Source organism: Ornithodoros turicata, chromosome 7, assembly GCF_037126465.1.
Source record: "Ornithodoros turicata isolate Travis chromosome 7, ASM3712646v1, whole genome shotgun sequence".
Lineage (NCBI taxonomy): Eukaryota > Metazoa > Arthropoda > Arachnida > Ixodida > Argasidae > Ornithodoros > Ornithodoros turicata.
In genome coordinates, this window is record NC_088207.1 from 44378681 (window position 1) to 44398991 (window position 20311).

Below are 20311 nucleotides of genomic sequence, written 5' to 3' on the forward strand. Positions count from 1 at the left end.
ATTTCATGGATTGATTGATTGATTGATTGATGTGTAAAAGACAAAATGGAGATGCTAGACTCAAGTCACTCGGGACTGGCTACTCCAATGGATCATGGAGATCACCATCATGGATCATGGATCATTTCATGAAGATCACCAACAACAACGGAAATGTGATATTTATTTCGTCAGCGTTGCCTCTCTTTAGTACCTATAAACATCCTTTATTACTAAATAATGACCGATAGAAACGCGGAAAAAATAGCTGCATAGTTTTGGAAGGTTACCGCTAAATCTCGTTGAAGCGGTACTAAACACCTGCAGTCCGTTGGGGAAAGCAGCTGCACATCTGCGTCATAGGTGCCTGACTCTGCAGTCCGGGGATACATGATTCGCATGCGCAATGAGAGTGGAAGGGGCCATCGTGACACACTAGTTATCAGACGACACAGACACAACAATAAAGTGGCGCATGGACGCCCATTGTATCCACTTCCGCTACTACATGTACACGTCGATTTCGGTTCTTAATTAACTCTCTATTACATTAGTTGCAAGTGAAAATCAGCAGACCGTGAGTAGAGCAGGGTCTCCGAATGCAACTATATATAGTTACGGATGAGTTCAACTAACGGCGGTGGTCTACGATATAGCGAGACTTATATACAGCGAGTGATTTAAACGTTTGAAATCTACGGCGTAATTGGACGGGACATCGCAGCCTCAAAAAAAGACGTGAACGGCGCATGCGTGGATGACGTGGATGCATGCTCTGCTCTGCTGCATTTATTGCCAGCCTTGGTCACGAAATGAACGAAATCGGGAATGAAGAGCCCCCCCTTGTTGGCCTGTAGCAACGACTTTCAAGTTCCGGGGCTTCTTTTAGACATACCCTCTTAAAAATGAACTTCACCGCATAGCACGCTCCTATCCAACCATCATCCCGAATGACAACGTTCTCGCCCCTGATTTGTTGAAAACGGGAGGAGGAGCCTATTTTGTGGCCATTATGCACGGCACAAAATAGGCTTCTCCTCCGGTTTTCAACAAATCTAGGGCGAGAACGTTGTCATTTGGGGTGATGGTTGGCTAGGAGCGTGCTATCTGGTGAAGTTCATTTTTAAGAGTGTAGGTCAACCTAGCATCTGATAAGGGGGGAAAAGGGTGGTAAAAACAATTATCATATATCCAAATTGCTACAAAAAGGCGTACGTCCCACTCGCTCTCGGAATCAGAAACGATATAACCCTATCATTCGTTGCAATGGTTGGCGGACAACATGCTATGCGGTGAAGTTCTGCTTTGAGAGTGAGGTATATAGCAGCTAGGAACTTCGCAACCTTTTACCCACAACATATGCGACTACTATTACCTCCTAAAAGGTGTAACTGCTCCACCCTTTTTTTCTAAGAGCGCACGCCGGTATATACAGTGAAATCACAGGTGCAGGACTATCTCGTCGTCTATACGGGTTCACCGCTGTGCACGGCATTCACATTCGAGCATCTCGCGCACGCCACCTAGAATAAAAAGCAGTTTTTGCTGCGGTTGAAAATACTACGTATCAACAGCGTCCACTCTGCAGTTGATCGAACTCAAGAAGGGACAGAAAAGCAATATTGGGGCAGCCCCTGACATCAAGTGGGAAAGGGCCATTCAGCGGCCTTTTCAGCACGAAACTGCCTTTTAGCTGGGCAACCCACGCGCACACACACACATATATATATAGGATTACCAGAGAGAAGATTTGAAGATTAGGTGGCCCGGGATTACGCTTCAGGAAATCGCTATTCAAGGAACCGTTCGCGGACATGATTGCCCCGATCCCGCACGAAGATCCTTCAGGAGGCACGACTTGCTGCTTCGTACACGCGGCGTTCATATTTCACTAAGGAGAAAGTGAAGCCCTTATCGAAGTATTGGCGATTGTTAATATACTTATGACAGTTAGAAACGGATGTGTTTAGATGCGCAGTTAGATTTCCTGCTAAAGGAGACGTGCACGTATTTAAAAGGTCGTACACGCGGCGTTCATATTTCACTAAGGAGAAAGTGAAGCCCTTATCGAAGTATTGGCGATTGTTAATATACTTATGACAGTTAGAAACGGATGTGTTTAGATGCGCAGTTAGATTTCCTGCTAAAGGAGACGTGCACGTATTTAAAAGGTCGCAGCTAGCTTGCATTCTAAACACAAAAAGCGCAAGAAACTCACGCCAAATAGGTCTGTCTTATGATGTCATCAGGTATCGAAGCATATACGTATAGTTATTGTGTTGCGGAAAGAATCATCTGTACATCTCCCCAAGAAATATGCCAGGAATAGTGGCGCCCCCTTCATCCGATTGACGTCTCATATGTAAAGTTTACAAAAATGTACTACATATGCCTGCTAACGTGAGCATGTCCTGGACCACAGGTGAAGGACACGCAGAAACCGGATCGAGCGCTGAATTGAAAATATCTTCCAAACTAGAATCATTTATCTTCAGTTTTTGTAAATAAACAGATTCGATTAATTTCCAAAAATCGGAGCGTTTCTATTCCACGTTTTCGACGCCTTCAAAAGAAATAGAGCAGCAATCAAGGATCTCCTGTTCGGCACAAGAGAGGCATTCAACATGCAACGGTGCAAACATGCCACGTTTTTACTGAGGGCGGGCTGAACTTCACCACAAACGGTTCTCCTAGCCAGCCATAATTCTGATTTACATCGTTCTATCGTTGTCTTTCTTGAGTTTTTTAGCGGGGGCGTAGGCCTTTTACTGACACTTATATGGTTACGTTAATTGTCATAAAAAGGCGTACGCCACGCGCCTCCCACAAATCAGGAGTGATAGTGGTATCTACCTGTGCTGTAGTTGGTCTAAAGCGCGTTATGTGGTGAAGTTCTACAGTGCACTTTAGTCTACCATCAGTATCGTTCATCCTGTGGTACCCTATAGTCGTGACGATGCCCACTTGAGTGCGTCCACCAACGGCAAGCTACTTCGACCCCCCCCCCCCCTCTGTTTTAAGAGCGTGCATCGGAGGAAAGAACGCTTTAGAAGCCATGCTATATTACGGCATTTCTCCACTTCACAAAGAATATCCACACCCGGGCAATCACACAACAACAACAACAACAATAAATGAAGAAGTGATGATGACATGGGATGTTTCCCCGTGGTAGCCACAGGACACTACCCCACACACAACAAGGTACCCTTGCTTCCATGGCCTTTTTCGTCTTTTCAATGCATTGTGGAGAAGGATAACTTATTGACCAACCACGGTTAGTCAATAAGTTATCCTTCTCCACAATCTCTGTTTCTTTGAGAAATAGTCTATGCATAGACCATTTGTCAAAGAAACAGAGGAAGGCTGCCTGACGAACAAATACTGGGAGGGGTGATGTCTTTCTATTTTTACGTTTTCATCTTTTCAGTTTTCTTTCTCCTTTCATTCATTTAATTTCCTTTGTGGGAGTAGCAGAATTCGTCAGGTGACCGAATTCAATATCTTCCGTTTTTTTTTTTTTCTTTCTATAATCAAACTAAAACTCAAAACCAATACAGACACTCTCAGACCAGAACTTCACCGCATAGCACGTTGTTCGCCAACCATTGCCACGAATGATATGGTTGCCACTTCTGATTCGAAGAGCGAGGGGAGCGTACACGTTTTTGTAACAATTTGGCTATATGATAATAACTATAAAAAGGTGTACGCCCCTCTCTCTCTTCAAATCAGAAGCGATAACCCTATCGTCCGTGGCAATGGTTTGCGCACAACGTGCTATGCGGTGAAGTTCTGTTCGGAGAGTGTATGTATTTGTTCGTCGTGTGTTTTTGTCATCCACCAGCATCATACACTTGCAGACTGATCGAGTCTGGATATAGGACAAACAAAGATACACACGGGGAACAACCACACACACGAGACTCAAATTTTGTCATCACGCATCCGATGCGGTCTCGCATGAACTCTTAAAACAGAACTTCACCGCGCTGCACGCCCCATCGTCCCGAATGACATCGTCCCCTCTCCTGATTTGTTGCAAAAGGGAGCCGTACACCTTTTTGTGACACGTATGTAGTTGCGTAAATTGTCACAAAAAGGCGTACGCCCCGCGCTTTCCACAAAATCGAGGGTGATAACGGTATCACTCTGTACAATGGTTTTCCTTCTGCGTGCTATGTGGTGAAGGATGCGGTGAAGAGGTTTGAGAGTGTGGATGCCGTCTCTGGCACCCGACGTCATCATCGCCGGTAGAGCTATATCCTGCTGTTTCTGCGACAGATATCGCAAGGTCCTCCGTTGTCTACACTCTTAGAAAAGAACTTCACCGCATAGCACGCTCCTAACCAACCATCATCTCGAATGATATCGTTCTCTGCCCTGATTTGGTGAAAACGGGAGGCGTACGCCTTTTTTGTGACAATTATGAGCAGCATAAGTGTCACAAAAAAGGCGTACGCCTCCCGTTTTCAACAAATCAGGACAGATAACGATGTCATTCGAGATTACGGTTGGTTAGGAGTGTGCTATGCGGTGAAGTTCATTTTTAAGAGTGTACACTGATACAAGGACTGCTCTGCATTGTGTAACAAACCTAGGGATTCGTGGGCCGTTAGCCCCCACTCGTATAGTAGACATTCTTCACCAAGTTCAGCTAGCGTCTATATTCCTGCAGTTGATTCCGGGTCATTGTTGTTTAAACGGTAATGGAGAGGCCGACAGAGTAGCAACGGCTATCCATGAGTCCAGGACAGCCGTGCCCCGAGGGGTACCAGTAGGACCCTGTTATCCATTCGGTTTCAGCCGCTGGTTCTGCAGCAGTAGCGCCGGGAGACCACGGACCAGTCTCCCACGTATTCGGTAGACTCACATTTGTCGTTTTCCTTCCCTCCCAGTTTACCACATCATTTTACCTCACTCCCGCGTCGACTCCGCCTCAACGTGGCTCTCACTCACCAATTCAAATATATGGTCAGCTGTGACGCAGGAATGTGAACTCTGTGGCGTGCACGGAAAGACGGACATGTGGGATCATCTGGCTCGTATCAACAAGAAGCCGTTCAACTTAGCTGCACTCATTGTCCCCATGAAGACCCTGTGCTCCATCGTCCGGTTCTTCACCTGTTCATGGACTTCTTGTCGTCCACCAGGTTGCCCCAGAAGTCTCAGTGTTGGTGCACGTTTCCTCTTATTATTTTTTCACGACATTTTCGTTCTCTCTATCACATCTTCTTCATGTAATGCCCCGCACTCTAAAAACAGAGGTGGTGGTGGTGGTGACGAAAACCGGCTTGCCGTTGTTGGCCTCACGTATGTGGGCTGCGCCACGACTGTAGCCAGGATGAGATGAGATGGTGTGATAACAGATGAAGGAATGATGACGGCCGAAAATTAAGATTTAGGGAAGTCACTGCAGAGTTGCCGAGAAGTCCGAGCAGTACTCATAGCCTTTGAGCGAGGCCAGCTTCCTGGAGAAAGTACACGAGGCTGCGAATTTTGGAGTGTCTTTCCGCGAAAGAGCCTCTGGGATCGAGGACACCATCCACCGTACAGTTCCTGCAATGGGCAAGGTATTTCTCCCGCACCGCATCATATGCACAGCAATGCGGTAGGATGTGCTCGATAGTTTCAATTTGATGACAGTGTATGCAGTCTGCGTTGTCTAGAGAGCCAATCTTGAATAATTGTGATTTAGTGAAAGCGCTTCTTGTTCGCAACCTGAAGAGCAGAATTTGTGTACTGCGGGAAAGTCCTTTCAGCGGGAGATCAAGTCGATGATTTTCCAGGATGAAAACAGAACTTCACCGCATGGCACGCTGTGCGCCAATAATTGCACAGTATGATAGGGTTATCACTTCTAATTCAGAGAGACAGTGTGGGCGTACGCCCTTTTGTGTCAATTTAGATATATGAAAGTTGACACAAAAGGGCGTACGCCCTCATCTGTCTTCGAATCAGAAGCGATAACCCTATAATTCGTGGCAATGATTGGTGAACCGTGCTATGCGGTGAAGTTCTGTTTTTAGAGTGCACGTGCATTGGGGTAGGGTACCCACCTCACCACCGCGCTGAAACACCTCATGTCATCATCATCATCATCATTATCTAGTTGTCGTTGTTGTACATGTCTGATTAGGACCAACGCGAACCTCTTCATTTTATGTATTGCACATTTTATAGAGCCCCAAGTAACGAAGAAATAAGAACGGCGCACATCTATCCAGGCAAAACGCCCTATACAACAGCTAGCTGTCGTAATTGATTCCCATATAAAGAGCCCCACTAGGGACTTCGTGACTGCGCAGATGGGCGAAGCCAGCAGCGCAATGGACGCGCACGCCGCCAGGCGTTACAACCCGAACATTGCCGAATGCGCACGAATATACGGACGGCGGTCCCATTTCGTCGATTGAGTCCGGATTAGGAGAGGATGATCCTCCCCGCTTTCACGCTCCAAAGGACAACATCTCATTAAGAGCCCACAATTGGTCCCTAATCTGCCGAGGCGGCGATCGATTCGTCTTTTCTTTTCCCCCTATATCTACCCCTTTCTATGGGAGGTCACGTGACCGTATCAGCGTATTTCCGTGGCAGTTCTTACAAGGAGAGCGGATGGTAACGTTTTCCAGGAGTGGAGTGGTCTTGGTTGTCGAAAGGACGGTATAAGAAGATTATACCGCTGAAAGGAGCTTTTTTGAAGAATGTGACAGCCGGTGGGCCAAATAGAGCATGCTCTCTTTGTGTACAGACAGTCTGGACATTTCCTCGTTTGCTTTGGAGATGTGTATGTCCACGGTTATGTAATGTACACAATCCAATCCAATCCAGTCGACGAAACCGTGCATTGCGCTAGCAACTCTCATTCACTCACTCTCACTCTCAATACTTCATGAAGAAGGAGGAAGGGATCCGTGTTTGTTCGTTTCTCAGTCAATTAATCAATCAATCAAGAAGGAAGTGCACGGAAAACACCGAACAGAGCAGCAGCAAACATTCATATCTGTTATCAGGCAACTGTGACTTAGAGTGATGTGCAGATGTGATCGGATACAGATAGACAGTAGAAAGCAGTGGAAGACAAAGGGATTAACACGTGTGTTTTGGGCTGACTTCAGGAGAAACGGTGCCGCCATCTATTGGGGAGAGCCTGCAAGGAAAACCCGAAGGAATTTTGTGCTGTTGTACTATACACAAAGCTCCACTGCACAACACGCTAATCAACCCACTGCATACAGTGATCTGCCCAACTTGTGTGTTTTAAGTCTACGATGACAAAGCAATAGCTAAGTTGAGAGCTTTGTGAGGTCATCTTTATCAAGGTGTAATTCTATTTTAATTTTGTGTGATTGCGAAAGCCATTATTTTAATACAAACGAATACTGTGGTTCTAGGAAACATCGAAACCCATATCTTTATAGTTAATGGCGTCACTATATCGCAACGGAGACAGAGAGCTAACCGTGACAGGAAAACAGCATATATAGGACGGACCCGACTGGAGCCCGTCCTGTGCTGTTTTCTTGTAACGTATAGCTCTCTGCCTCTGTCGCAATGAACAACCAACTAGCCCAGCTTTCTACCTCGATAGCACTATATTGGCTGTATGTACAGAAAAATAGCGAGTCTTTAGTAGATGCGGCGGTAGATAACGATTCCGAAGACATGGATTGGATTGGATTGGATATGAAAATCGATAACATCATAAGTCAATATAGCGTGATTGCTTTGGAGTGACTCACATCATGTTGCTGATCTTTGATTTCACAGCTTCCTTTATCATATTGTTTTCGTATATAGAGTGCTTTCGGCCTACTAAAGCTGACTGACCAATTCGACGAAAAGGAAGTATCGAAGCGGTCAGATTACTGACCCGATGGCAATCTCGTCGTAATGTCCTCACGCCTATAGCGACCTAACCTCGCCCGCCGTGGAGGAAGATAAATTCCTCTTTATCTCAGGCCTAGGAACATAACTCGAGCCTTATTAAAAGCCCTCTTCCGAGGCAGAGGAGGAGGAAGAGGAGGACCGTCATAGCAGAAGGCGAAATCTGCTGTACACAAAGAGGCGTCATCGCTGGAGCCAGTTTATTAAAAGACAAGCGGAACAAAATGAGCGGGGTTCTGCAGGGGTAATGAGATTCCTGCACGGGGAGCCCACTTGGGCTAGGGGAAATTAGGTCCGCAGGTATGCTAGGCATGCGGATGCCAAACATTCGCTCCCACACTTGATGCGCTTCTGCCATGTGCGGTGTTCTTTTTCCTCCGCCATGTCCGGGAAATTCTCGACCAGCTTCCGAACGGTGGCGAGGTAACACACGCATGTAAAAATGGTGAGCTGTCGAAGCTAAATGCGGCTGAAATGTGGTGCTACACTCAGGATGATGGAAAAATACCACTGCAGTTGTTTTAATAACACATTCATTCGTTCATTCCGGACACGTCGCCCTAAAGTTGGCTTCATCTCCCTACCAGTCTCCTTCCAGCTTCTTTCAAACGTCGAACAGCCTCGATGGTGTGAGGTGGGTGGGGTGCGTGTGGGGTGAGTGAAGAATCGGAACATATTCTTCTCGAATTTTCTTTTTCTTTACTTTCTTTTTTCTTTACTAGACCTGGAGTAGCTCGTCCCGCAGTGAGCGGGCTCACATCTCCATTTTTTTTCTCCTATCATCATCATCATCATCATCATCATCATCATCATCAGGTGAATGATGGGATCTTGCGTGACAGTTTATAAAGCAGAACCGCAAGAACAAAGAACGACACCTTTTTCGTAACGTAAAAAAAGCCTGTCTTTGGGCACAAAAAAAAAAAAAAAAATACAAAATAAGAAAAAGACGATCGCGCGGACGACACGGAAGCGCTCAAAACCAGCAACATTTACTTCACGCAAAACCAACTCGCCTGCATTTACGCAGGCGCTGCAGACACTTTTTTCCTTTTTTGTCTGCTGGTTGACTTTATGGCACAATACACAGGCATCGAAAAGTGTTCAGCATATAGCTGCTGCTACACTGAGGATAATGGAAAAATAACACTGCAGCTGTTCAGCCCGTGGATCAGCAGTTAATCTGTTTACATCGTGAAAAAAAAAAAAAAGGACAGGTGTTGCATGAATGCAAGCTTTTTCTAAATGTACTGGAAGTGATTACCAGAATTTGGATGTTTTTGTCCGAGTGGTCCCGGTTCCTTGTATCGGTCATAGACAGATTTCATAGAGAACTGTGCCAGCATTTGTTCAGAGATACCGGAAAGCGCCCCTGACGGTTCAGAAGAAAAGTGTGCAACCGTATACGCTCTATAAACATAACTTCACTGCACAGCACTCTGTGCGCCAACCATTGCCACGAATGATAGGATTATAGCTTCTGATTCGAAGAGAGTGGGGGCGTACGCCTTTGTGGCAATTATCAAAAACGAAACTGCCACAAAAAAGCCGTACGGCCCCCTCTCTCTTCGAATCAGAAGCGATAACACTATTATTCGTGGCAATGGTTGGCACACACCGTGCTATGCGGTTCACATATCACGCTCCTTTAGCCAACCATCATCCCGAGTGACATCGTCCCTTCCTCTGATTTGCTGAAAACGGGGGGCATACGCCATTTTTGTGGCATTATGCAGTTCATAATTGCCAGAAAACTGGCGTACGCCCCCCGTTTTCATCAAATCAAGGGAGTTGACGTTGTCATTCACTCTCAGAACAGAACTTCACCGCACAGCACGTTGTGAGCCAACCACTGCCACGAATGATTATTGTTATCGCTTCTGATTTGAAGAGAGAGAGGGGCGTACGCCTTTTTGTAGCAATTATCATATATCCAAATTGCTACAAAGGGGCGTACGCCCCCCCCCCCTCACTCTTCGAAGTTGGCGGACAACGTGCTATGCGGTGAGGTTCTGTTCTGAGAGTGTTCAGGATGATCGTTGCCTACACTTTTAGAAATGAACTTCACCGCATAGCACGCTCCTAGCCAACAATCACCTCGAATGATATCGTTATCTGCCCCGATTTGTTGAAAACAGGAGGCGTACGCCTTTTTTGAGACAATTATGAACAGCATAAGTATCACAAAAAGGGCGTACGCCTCCCGTTTTCAAGAATTTAGGGCAGATAACGATATCATTCGAGATGATGGTTGTCTAGGAGCGTGCTATGCAGTGAAGTTCATTTTTAAGAGTGTAGGAGCGTGCTATGTTTCGAAGCTCTGTTTTTAGAGTGCAATTCAATACTTCATGCTATTTTAAGTACACCTATTGCAATATTAGACACGACGTTTCATGTCATGAACGTTTTCCTTTCTTTTTTTACTTTTTCTTTTTTTTTTAACACAACGCACTTGCATACGACCCGTATAAACGGTGGTGGCGGTGGTGATGATGATAGAACTGTACGAAGAATGAATCAAACTGCAACATCTTCGAAGTGGTACAAAGCTTATTTCTGTTTCTGTGCAGTCAAGCAAACGTTTACACGTACGTATATAGAAGGCGAACTGGCGAAAGATTAGTGTTAAAAACAAAACTCGGAGAACTCACTCACACTCACACATAAGCGGAAAGCAGTACACTGAATTTTCATCCAGGTAAGCTCACGTCATATACGATGGTGAGGGAGCGCATAACAGGAACATGGACAGAGAACAGCCCTGTTGTTCCTGTTTCGCACTTCGTCATCATGCTATATAGCCATATGGTAGCCCAGTTATACTTACATCATATCTTATGTCATGTACATGAGTTGCATATACTTTACTTTTCCGGGATTCAGGCCCTTGTAGATAAATATAGAATTTCCTCACTTCGATAAACACATAGCATTGCGAAGCTGTGTAAGAAAAGCACACCTTTCCCCCATTCCGGCGTCACAACTTTTCGGCGGTGGAGAGGGGATTAATTTGATGACTCCCTGCACTATGGAATGTGAGCGGGGTTCGGGTCTCCTGTGAGGCCACATTCCTAGCCATATCGACCACGCGTGTAACTCCCTCTCGTTAAGCACCTTGAGCGCGCCCTCGGTGTCAGGTTCTTCAACCGTGCGGGCACGTTTTGCGTTATGAATATTTCTTATAATTCGCAGCGCGGGTTTCAGGTCGCAAGTACACATCGTTTTGTTTACACCATTCAGCGTGGAAAAAGGGTGCATTTGTAAATAAACTCCCCTTTTTCATTCCAAGTTCGACTCAAAGGTACAATAACAGTGTTTAAAACGGTGTTTGCAAAACACCCGTCTAGAACAGCGCTTTAAATGGAATACACGCCCTCGAAATGGTGTTTTCTGATGAATATACCCTTGGAAATTATGCTTTTTGTGGAACACACCATTTAGAAGGGTGTTCCACAGAACACCTTTCTGCCACACTCTTCACCGAGTTTTCACCTTGTGTTCTCATCTTGTGTGCATAATTTGACAGACATAACAGAGCTGCACGGCATAGCACGCTGTGCACCATCCAATGCAACGAATAATAAAAAAAAAATGTTAAACGGTTAGGATCGCGTTCGTGCATCAGGGTGCACTTCTTCCAGCATCTATTGTCGTTGTTCCACGAATGATAGGATTAGCGCTTCTAATTCGAAGAGAGGGGGGAGTACGCCTTATCTTTCCCCTTCTTCTTCTACGCCTTCTTCTTCTTTCCTTTTTTTTTTTGTGGCACTTTTGATATATGATAGTTGCTACAAAAAGGCGTATCCCTCCTCTTTCTCTCTTCGAATCCGAAGCGATAATCCTATCATTCGTAGGAATGGTTGGCGCATAGCGTGCTACGCGGTGAAGTTCTGTTCTGTTTTTACACTCTTAAAAATGAACTTCACCGCATAGCTCGCTCCTAGCCAACCATTATCTCGAATGATATCGTTATTTGCCCTGATTTGTTGAAAACGGAAGGCGTACACCTTTTTTGTGACAATTATGAACAGCATAAGTGTCACAAAAAAGTCGTACGCCCCCGTTTTCCGCAAATCAGGGCAGATAACGATATAATTCGAGATGATGGTTGGCTAGGAGCGTGCTATGCGGTGAAGTTCATTTTTAAGAGTGTAGAGTGTAGCCCAGCATAATCTTGACTGACATCCTTCACTCCCCAGATTTGTTGAAAACGGGAGGAGTCCGCCTTTTTGTGACACTTATGCCGTTTTTAATTGTCACAAAAGGGCGTACGCCTAGCGCTCTCCGCAAATCAGGAGTGATAACGGTATACCATTCTGTGCAGCGGTTGGCCCACAGCGCGTCGTATTATGTCATGATGACCTTGTCTCGAAAAGTTTGTGTACAAGTATTGAATTTCCCTTGGTTTTTACTTGCACACACATGTCATGAACACGCTGCAATATGCGCAATAAAAACTTGCACCGCAAACAGCGAAGCACAATACAACATGAAAAAAAGAATGCACGACAAATATCACGCCTATTATTTGTTTTGGAAGCTCTTCAATAAACATTCTGCGAATATTGCCATTTGAATGCAAACTACACGATCAGATACGAGAAGGATGAAGAACTACGATGTTTTCTGACAGCCCTGTGCATCAAGGACACCACACATGCGACGTTTCTACGTTTTAAAAAGAAAAAAAAAAAATAGGAGAGAAAATACTTGTATAAAAGCTGCTGCAATGTCGTTCCCTTCCTTCTTCCTCATGCTGGCATCCGGAACGAAAACAAGCGGGGAGAAGAAAAAAGAAAAAAAAAAGAAAAGGAAGGAAAATCACTTTCCCCGGCCGTTCCCCGGGAGAGAATAAAAAGTGATGAATAACTGCCCCCTCTTAATTGAAAAAGTGCGCGAGCAAATCTAATTTACGGCTAAAATCACTTAATATTTCCCTCCTCCCACCGGGTCTCCGAAAATATTGCGGATAATTATGAAGGACGACGTCGCGGCGAAAAACAAATAAATGACCCGACAAATTAAAAATTCAATAACGCGAACGCTGCTTCATAATTACGAGATAATTCATTAATCCGGTAATGACCACTTTTTAGCCCTCCTCCTCTCACACACGAAGCTTCTTGCTCCTCGCGGAAAATTAAACATGGCCGACGAGGAAAAAAAAAAGAGAGAGAAGGAAAACAGAAAGGTCGTCTGCTAAAACACTTTGGCCGGAAAGGTGATTACGACGGGACAAACTTTTAATGCATTTATGCGTGCGGGCTGGACCGACGCTGTGCCTGAGGCTTTCATCAGGTCAGTGAAATTACGCTGGCTAGCCTTGGCGAACGTATACTGCTTCTCAGGCGTCAAATTGAAATCTGGGGACTCGGAGGGGGGAAGGTCGGTTCGCGACCCGGGCGACGGGCGCAGCCGCCCTGAACAAACAGGCCGAGTTCTGATTGAGAGGCACTTGAGCAAGGCTTTGCATTGTCCGCTCGTGTGGGAGTTCTGCGAATTGTTTAGCCTGTCAGCGGCCCGCTTGTTGACGCGCTGACAAGAAAGTTGCTTCTTTCTCGTTCTTCTTTCCGTGCGTGGACTCTTCTGGTTGCAGCACAAGTCCTCGTAGAAGCATCTCATTTTGCGGGGAATGCTAAGGACGGGGCACACAACGTGTTTTCATACACGGTGCCATACCATTGCTGCATATGAAGCGTGGAAGCTGTGAAGTGACGGTTGCGTTCAATTGGTTTTGGCAGGGCGAAATCACAGTGTATAGTGACTGACGGCCATCACGGTGTGATGGCTGATAATGGTTTCGCAATAATCGTAGCGTCCCATACTAAACTGACATGAACGTTTCAAATCGGGCTTCCGTGTATGCGTGGGCCTTCGCCGATCAGCTCCATTCATGTTTAGCTTTCAGGCTTGCTATACAGCCTCTGCGCGTGTTAGGGGAGGTCTGTTACAAACGACCGCATCTGCTCTCGGCTGCAGAATATTTGTGGATAGCACATGCGCAAGTTTCTGTTGCAAAAGCAATGGGAACGTACTGTAACGGGACTTGTTCGCGTTTGGGGAAGATGGTTTCCGGCGTCTGTGGCCAGATCGTCCTTCAATACGCGTGCAGGGTGCAACAGTGACCATTGTGCTGGTGCACTCTTAAAAATGAACTTCACCGCATAGCACGCTCCTAGCCAACCATAATCTCGAATGACAACGTTCTCGTCCCTGATTTGTTGAAAACGTGGGGCGGAGCCTATTTTGTGACACTTATGCTGTTATTAATTGTCACAAAAAAGGCGTACGCCTCCCGTTTTCAGCAAATCAGGGACGAGAACGTTGTCATTCGAGATTATGGTTGGCTAGGAGCGTGCTATGCGGTGAAGTTCATTTCTAAGAGTGTGTGCCCCCGTGTATTGCATTTATACCTCCGCTTATGTACATACACTCTTAAAAATGAACTTCACCGCATACCACGCTCCTAGCAAACCATCATCTCGAATGATATCGTTATCTGCCCTGATTTGTTGAAAACGGGAGGCGTACGCCTTTTTGTAACACTTATACTGTTCATAATTGTCACAAAAAAGGCGTACGCCCTCCGTTTTCAACAAACCAGGGCGGATAACGACATCATTCCAGATGTTGGTTGGCTAGGAGCGTGCTATGCGGTGAAGTTCATTTTTAAGAGCCTATCCTGCCATCACCCCCCCCCCCCCTCATTTTTAAGAGCGTATGTGACCAAGTTGTATTTAGTGCCAGAATACCATTGCGTTCAATAAATTTGCTTAAACAGCAAAATGGTATTAATCGCTCCACGAAAGACACGCATTAAGGGAAGGCGTCTCGAAAGTAACTACTAGCGAGTGTCTGGGCACCAGGCAGAGCCCAAACAAAGTTTGACATCGATTTACGTAGTCAAAATTCTGTCAAGTTCATACGTACAAGGCCTTGCGTCTAGTGCAAATCCCAGAGTTTTGAAAGAAACTTGATTTGAACTCGTACACCAATTAAAACGACGGAAAAGTAACGTATTTTGTTTACCAGAACACTATCAGCAAATGAACAGCCTGCTCACCAAACAAAGGGAAGAAAGCTTTCGGCCAATAGCTGACACATTGCTATATTCTTCATTCACGATGACATCAGAATGTCCAACCCAATTACTCACTTAATCTTTTTTTGTTTGTTTAAATTCCGTGTTAGCGCCGCGAAGCAACTGTGGCTCTGCGCGGCGTATAATGACGTGGACAGATGGAGAGAGGACAGCAGTAAAGAGTGTGTGTGGGTGGGGGGGGGGGGTTAGTATGCACTCCTAGAAATGAACTTCACCGCATAGCACACTCGTAGCCAAACATCATCTGGAATGATATCGTTATCTGCCCCGATTGGTCGAAAACAGGAGGCGTACGCCTTTTTTGTGACAATTATGAAGAGCATAAGTGTCACAAAAATGGCGTACGCCTCCTGTTTTCATCAAATCAGGGCAGATAAGGGTATCATTCTGGATGATGGTTGGCTAGGAGCGTGCGGTGCGGTGAAGTTCGTTTTTAAGAGTGTGCCTCCTGGGCCGACTTCGAGGTGAATTGCGGCGACATTCGTCTGGAAAGTCTGCAGGAAAACCCAGGGATAACCCCAGACAGCACAGCAGAGGTCTAGAACCGGAGACACCTCTCAGTCTCGACGTAGAAAGTGGCTATCCTATCCACTATCCCACCTATCCACACCTCATCCCATCGTCATTGATGTAGTTGTTCTATCCACAGTGCCACCGGGAGCTGGTACTCATTCAATCATTATTTACTTTGTATGGGGAGAAGAAAATCGTCGATTTGCAGAGTACCACAATACCCAAATTAAGATCCCGTTGCCAAATGGTCGTGGCGGTAGCCTATGGTTTCCAATCTTGGTATGCCAGCTGTATACTGACTGCAGACGCTCTTATACAGGCACAGGTCTTCACATTTCCCTATGAGGTCGCGTGAATACCAGCTTGTGGACAATCATCGGCAGGTAGTTGACTGTAGCTTAGTGACTAAACATCATCATTCCATTATATTCCAATTACGCAACTGCACTTTTAACGCAGTACTTCACCGCACAGCACGCTTCCCGGGGTGTAAAGTCGGGGCTTCGAGCACGCTTCCAGACAACTATAATTCAGAACGACATCGTTGTCTCTCCTGCTGTTTAAAAAAACGGGAAGCGTACTCCTTTTTGTGACACTCGTGCAGTTCAGTTAATTGTCGCAGAAAGGTGTACACCCCACGCTTTCCGCAAATCAAGGGTGGTAGCGATATCGATCTGTGCAATGGTTCGCCTTCAGTGTCCTTATGCGCTGAAGTTCCGTAACACCAGCTTGCAGACGGTCACCGGCAGGTATAGTTGGCTGCCTAACAAAACATCGCCACACCATTACCTTCCGATTACCGTATTTTCCGGTGTATAACGCGCGCGTTGTACAGTAAAAAAGTGGTCTGAAGAGGTCCTGCGCGTTATCTAACAATGCGCGTTATACACGGAAATATTTTCCTCCAGAGTTCCTTTTCAGGTCAGTGGCGTACAAATTCTAGCTAGCCTCTTCCAAAGTGTGCTGTGGCTTTCTCCCATATCTCTTAGGGCAGTTGACAAAACCGTCGAAAGGGCACTAAACTTCATAAAAGGTCAATACTGCTGCTTAAGGATGCTACTCAGCAGTCAATAATCTTGAATTCATTTCAGAAGAATGGCGTGATTGAGAAGGGACGCGAAAGGGAAAGCAGAGAGGGGACTGAAGTATACTACGACATCAACGCTGTTGCATCAGAGTTTAACGGATTTGACTAAATGTGTTTCAAACATAGCATATGCATATATGATACACCGCTATGGTTGATTGTGTATGCTGGTGGCAGTACAGAAGCTTGTAGCACCATTGCGGTGCGCGTTATACATCGAACATTTTTCAAATTCAGCCCGTTTTTAGGGGTGCGCGTTATACACGAGCGCGCGTTATAAACCGAAAAATACGGTACAAAACTATAATGCCACCTCAAAACTGCAACCCTAAGTAATCGTGCCCTAATCATTTTTTTTTTTTTTTTTTCCTGGCATTCAACGCCTAACCTAATACTCTGACGACACCACGTGTGTAGCTACCCCTGAAGAGAATAATTTGCCACGAGCTAACAGCTTAACACCTGTAACATTGGAAGGCCGTGCCTGTCGGGGACACACAGCCCCGCAGAAAGGAGAGCTCCCCGCGGAGTCCATTAGGCAGAAAGGCAACCTGTGTCAACTCTTGAAGGAAGGCGGGGGTGAAATTCCCGGGAGACGAAAGCTCCCCGCTGTGATGCTTCGAGAGCGTCCTCACAGGTGGCGGTGGTCGATGCATGCAGCCGCCTAGTATTTTCTTGTAGCTCCTGAGAGTTTGTCCGCGCTGTTGACTAAGGCATCCATAATCCCAGTTAATTCCCGAGTCGGTTGGAGATTTTTCGGCGCAGAACGTTGGCACGTTTCTGAGCGGATAGAAAGAAAATTGAGGTGCATTGATCTGTTGGCCTCTGTATTGCGCTGACGAGTTGTATCGCAATGTAGCGGTCCGGTTAATGTGTAGAACAAGTAGAGTGTTGACTATACATCATGGTCGTCTCCAAGGGATGCTGCTTTTGGCAAAAGATATAGCTTTGGAAGGCAGTACTCGATGTGCGTCTCACGTCATATAGGCTGTGAAGTGTGCGGAAAACTGTTTGCACACGCTATTTTATCAGTCCCGCAAAACTGCTCTTGCCATTAAGTGTGTTGTGACACTTTCATATACGTGGTTTGTCTCTCTTCTTTTCAATCAATCAATCAATTAATTATATGGTTCATTACATCACACACTCATTGTACCACGCATGCCAGAGTACCGAGGAAAAAATAACCTCTTTCATCGCATAGCACCCTGAAGGCCAACCATTGCACAGAATGATACCTTCATCCCTCCTGATTTGTGGAAAGCACGGGGCGTACGCCTTTTTGTGACAATTAACGTAACTGCATAAGTGTCACAAAAAGTATTCAAGAAAACAGGGGAGAGAACGATGCCACGCATTCGGGATGATGGTTGGCTAGGAGCGTGCTATGCGGTCAAGTTCATTTTTACGCTCTCAGACATATGTCGACGCAGTTCCCTCAGAAGTCGGCCCAGGACGCACATTCCCCCAGAGCGTTTTTGTCGTGACGTTGTCCACCTCCGTGAGGCCGACAACGGCGAGCTCTTTCACCTGCACCACGACCATCATTTTTAACACGCTGTCCACATGACTGTTACCACGGCAAGCCGATCTCGTCATCATCGTCGTCATCGTCATCATCATCACGTCATAACCATTTTTTAAAGTGTAAAAGTAAACTTCCGCGTCAAGCTCTGAAGTCACACACTCTAAAAACAGAGCTTCACCGCATAGCGCGGTGTGCGCCAACCATTGCCACGAATGATAGGGATATATCGCTTCTGATTGAAAGAGAGAGAGATGGGGGGGGGGGGGGGAGCTTACACATTTTTGTGGCGATTTGGATGTATAAAAATTGCCACAAAAAAAGGCCTGCGCCCCCCACCCCCTCTGTATCCCAATCACAAGCGATATCCCTATCACTCGTGACAATGGTTGGCGCGCGGCGTGCTATGCAGTGAACTTCTGTTTTTAGCAAGAAACCTTATTCGCTTTCTGCAGAAGGCAAATCTGCAAGCAAAGATGGCAAGCAACTTTGCTCTCCCCGACGAACTCATGCACCCTCTACGCATCTCCACCCTTCATCCTCTATCCTCCATCAGTCTTTTTTTTTTTTTTTTTTGCTATAGTCGTGACGACCCCCACTTCCGTGTGGCCAACAACGGCGAGCAGATCCTGCCATTACCCCCCCCCCCCTCCCTCTGTTTTTAGAGCGCAGTTAGTCAGCGCCTCGGCCATTCCCATTGGCTCTGGAAAGCACGTGACCTCGCCAGTTTCGCTCCTGATTTGTGGAAAGCGCAGCGTGAACACCTTTTCGTGACAATCAACGTAACTGCATAAGTGCCACAAAAAGGCGTACACCTACCGTTTTCAACAAGTCAGAGTAGAGATGCGGCGAAGTTTTATTTTAAGGGTGCACCTTCAGCAGTTGCAATCCAATAAAAAAAGAATAATGAGTAATGGGAAGCAGTTTTCTTCCCACATACAAACACATTGTTTTTTGTTTGTTTTTTGCAGTGGACGCTACAGGCTTAAATGTCACACTGTTAGCGATGCGTTTGCAACAGGTTAATGCAAAGTAACCGAATGTCGTTGTCGCTCTTTTCATTTATCCTCAACGTCCGATAGCTCGCGTAATTATTCCACACACTCGGCGCATCCCAATTGAAAATCGAGTAATTATGTCCGACGGCGCGGTAGCCTCGCGAGCTTATCATCGCGGTTGCATCGCCCGCGGGATGCGCCCCCCTTCCCCCCTCTCTCTCTCTCTTCTGATTCTTCTTTCAAATATAGGGGCTGGAAGCAATATCTGTCGGTACGATCGCGCCGTGCCTGACAGCTCGGAGCGCAGCAAGAATCCCTTTTATTGCTGCGCGTTTTAAAGTGGCAGCCCGATTGGAGGGGACCGTCTCATGCAAATCCAGTTGATAGCGCGTTGCCCTGGAGCGAGGAAATTGAAACATTCCGCCCTGTGCAACCCGCTCCCCTGCAGATGTGACAAGATGTCGCCCTCTCTCCATCCTTCTTGCACGCCTGCTTCGCATGTTTACGCCTTAGTTTACAATGTGGTTCCGTTTTTCTTCTACATTAATCGGTCGTGTTTCAAATTGCTGGTTCGGTGCTATAGCGTGATTCGTCGTTATATTCGTGTGCATGCGCAGGCGCGGTGTGGAAGATACGGTAGTCGCAAAAACAAATCAGATATCTTATCGACGCAAAAATTTGCGAGTGAGCTTTATGCTTTATTGTGGTGTACCACTGAGCTTTCTAGATCGAAATACAGCGGCTTGTTCCCTTGTTTCTATCCCGACTTGGCCTGCGCAAGCATTATAGCCCGCCGATGAAATTTATAACTAGTATAGTTTCACATGCAAGCTGTTGTACGTTTGCTTGCTTGCTTGCTTGCTTGGTATGGGTTACGGAAGGTCAGCCTTCCTCGCGTCAGACAGCGTACGCCAGGTAACCTCACGCACATCGAGACTATACAGTCTGTTCTATACATTGACTCTATATTTCAGAAGTACCCGTTAAATCGCATACAGAAAGTTTGAACGTCAATTTTTCATACTGCCAGTAAATGCAGCGGACATGTTTGCACACAAACTTTTCTTTGCTGCTATCTCTGTCCCATTAGAATGAGTAATGTCTTCCTGTGTGAGTGTCTTCAGTTGTTGATGGGATAGCGCACAGAATCTTAGGACAGATATGATTGTTGATGTGCAAAATGTGCACATTTAAAAGTAAAGAAGTGATGTGGAAAATTG

General features: G+C 46.0%; 1 protein-coding gene across 1 annotated transcript in view; it reads right to left on the bottom strand.

The window, feature by feature from the left end:
* Window positions 1-20311, bottom strand: part of LOC135400611 (visual system homeobox 2-like) — a 54830-nt gene that overhangs the window by 14117 nt on the left and 20402 nt on the right. The window lies entirely within an intron of this gene.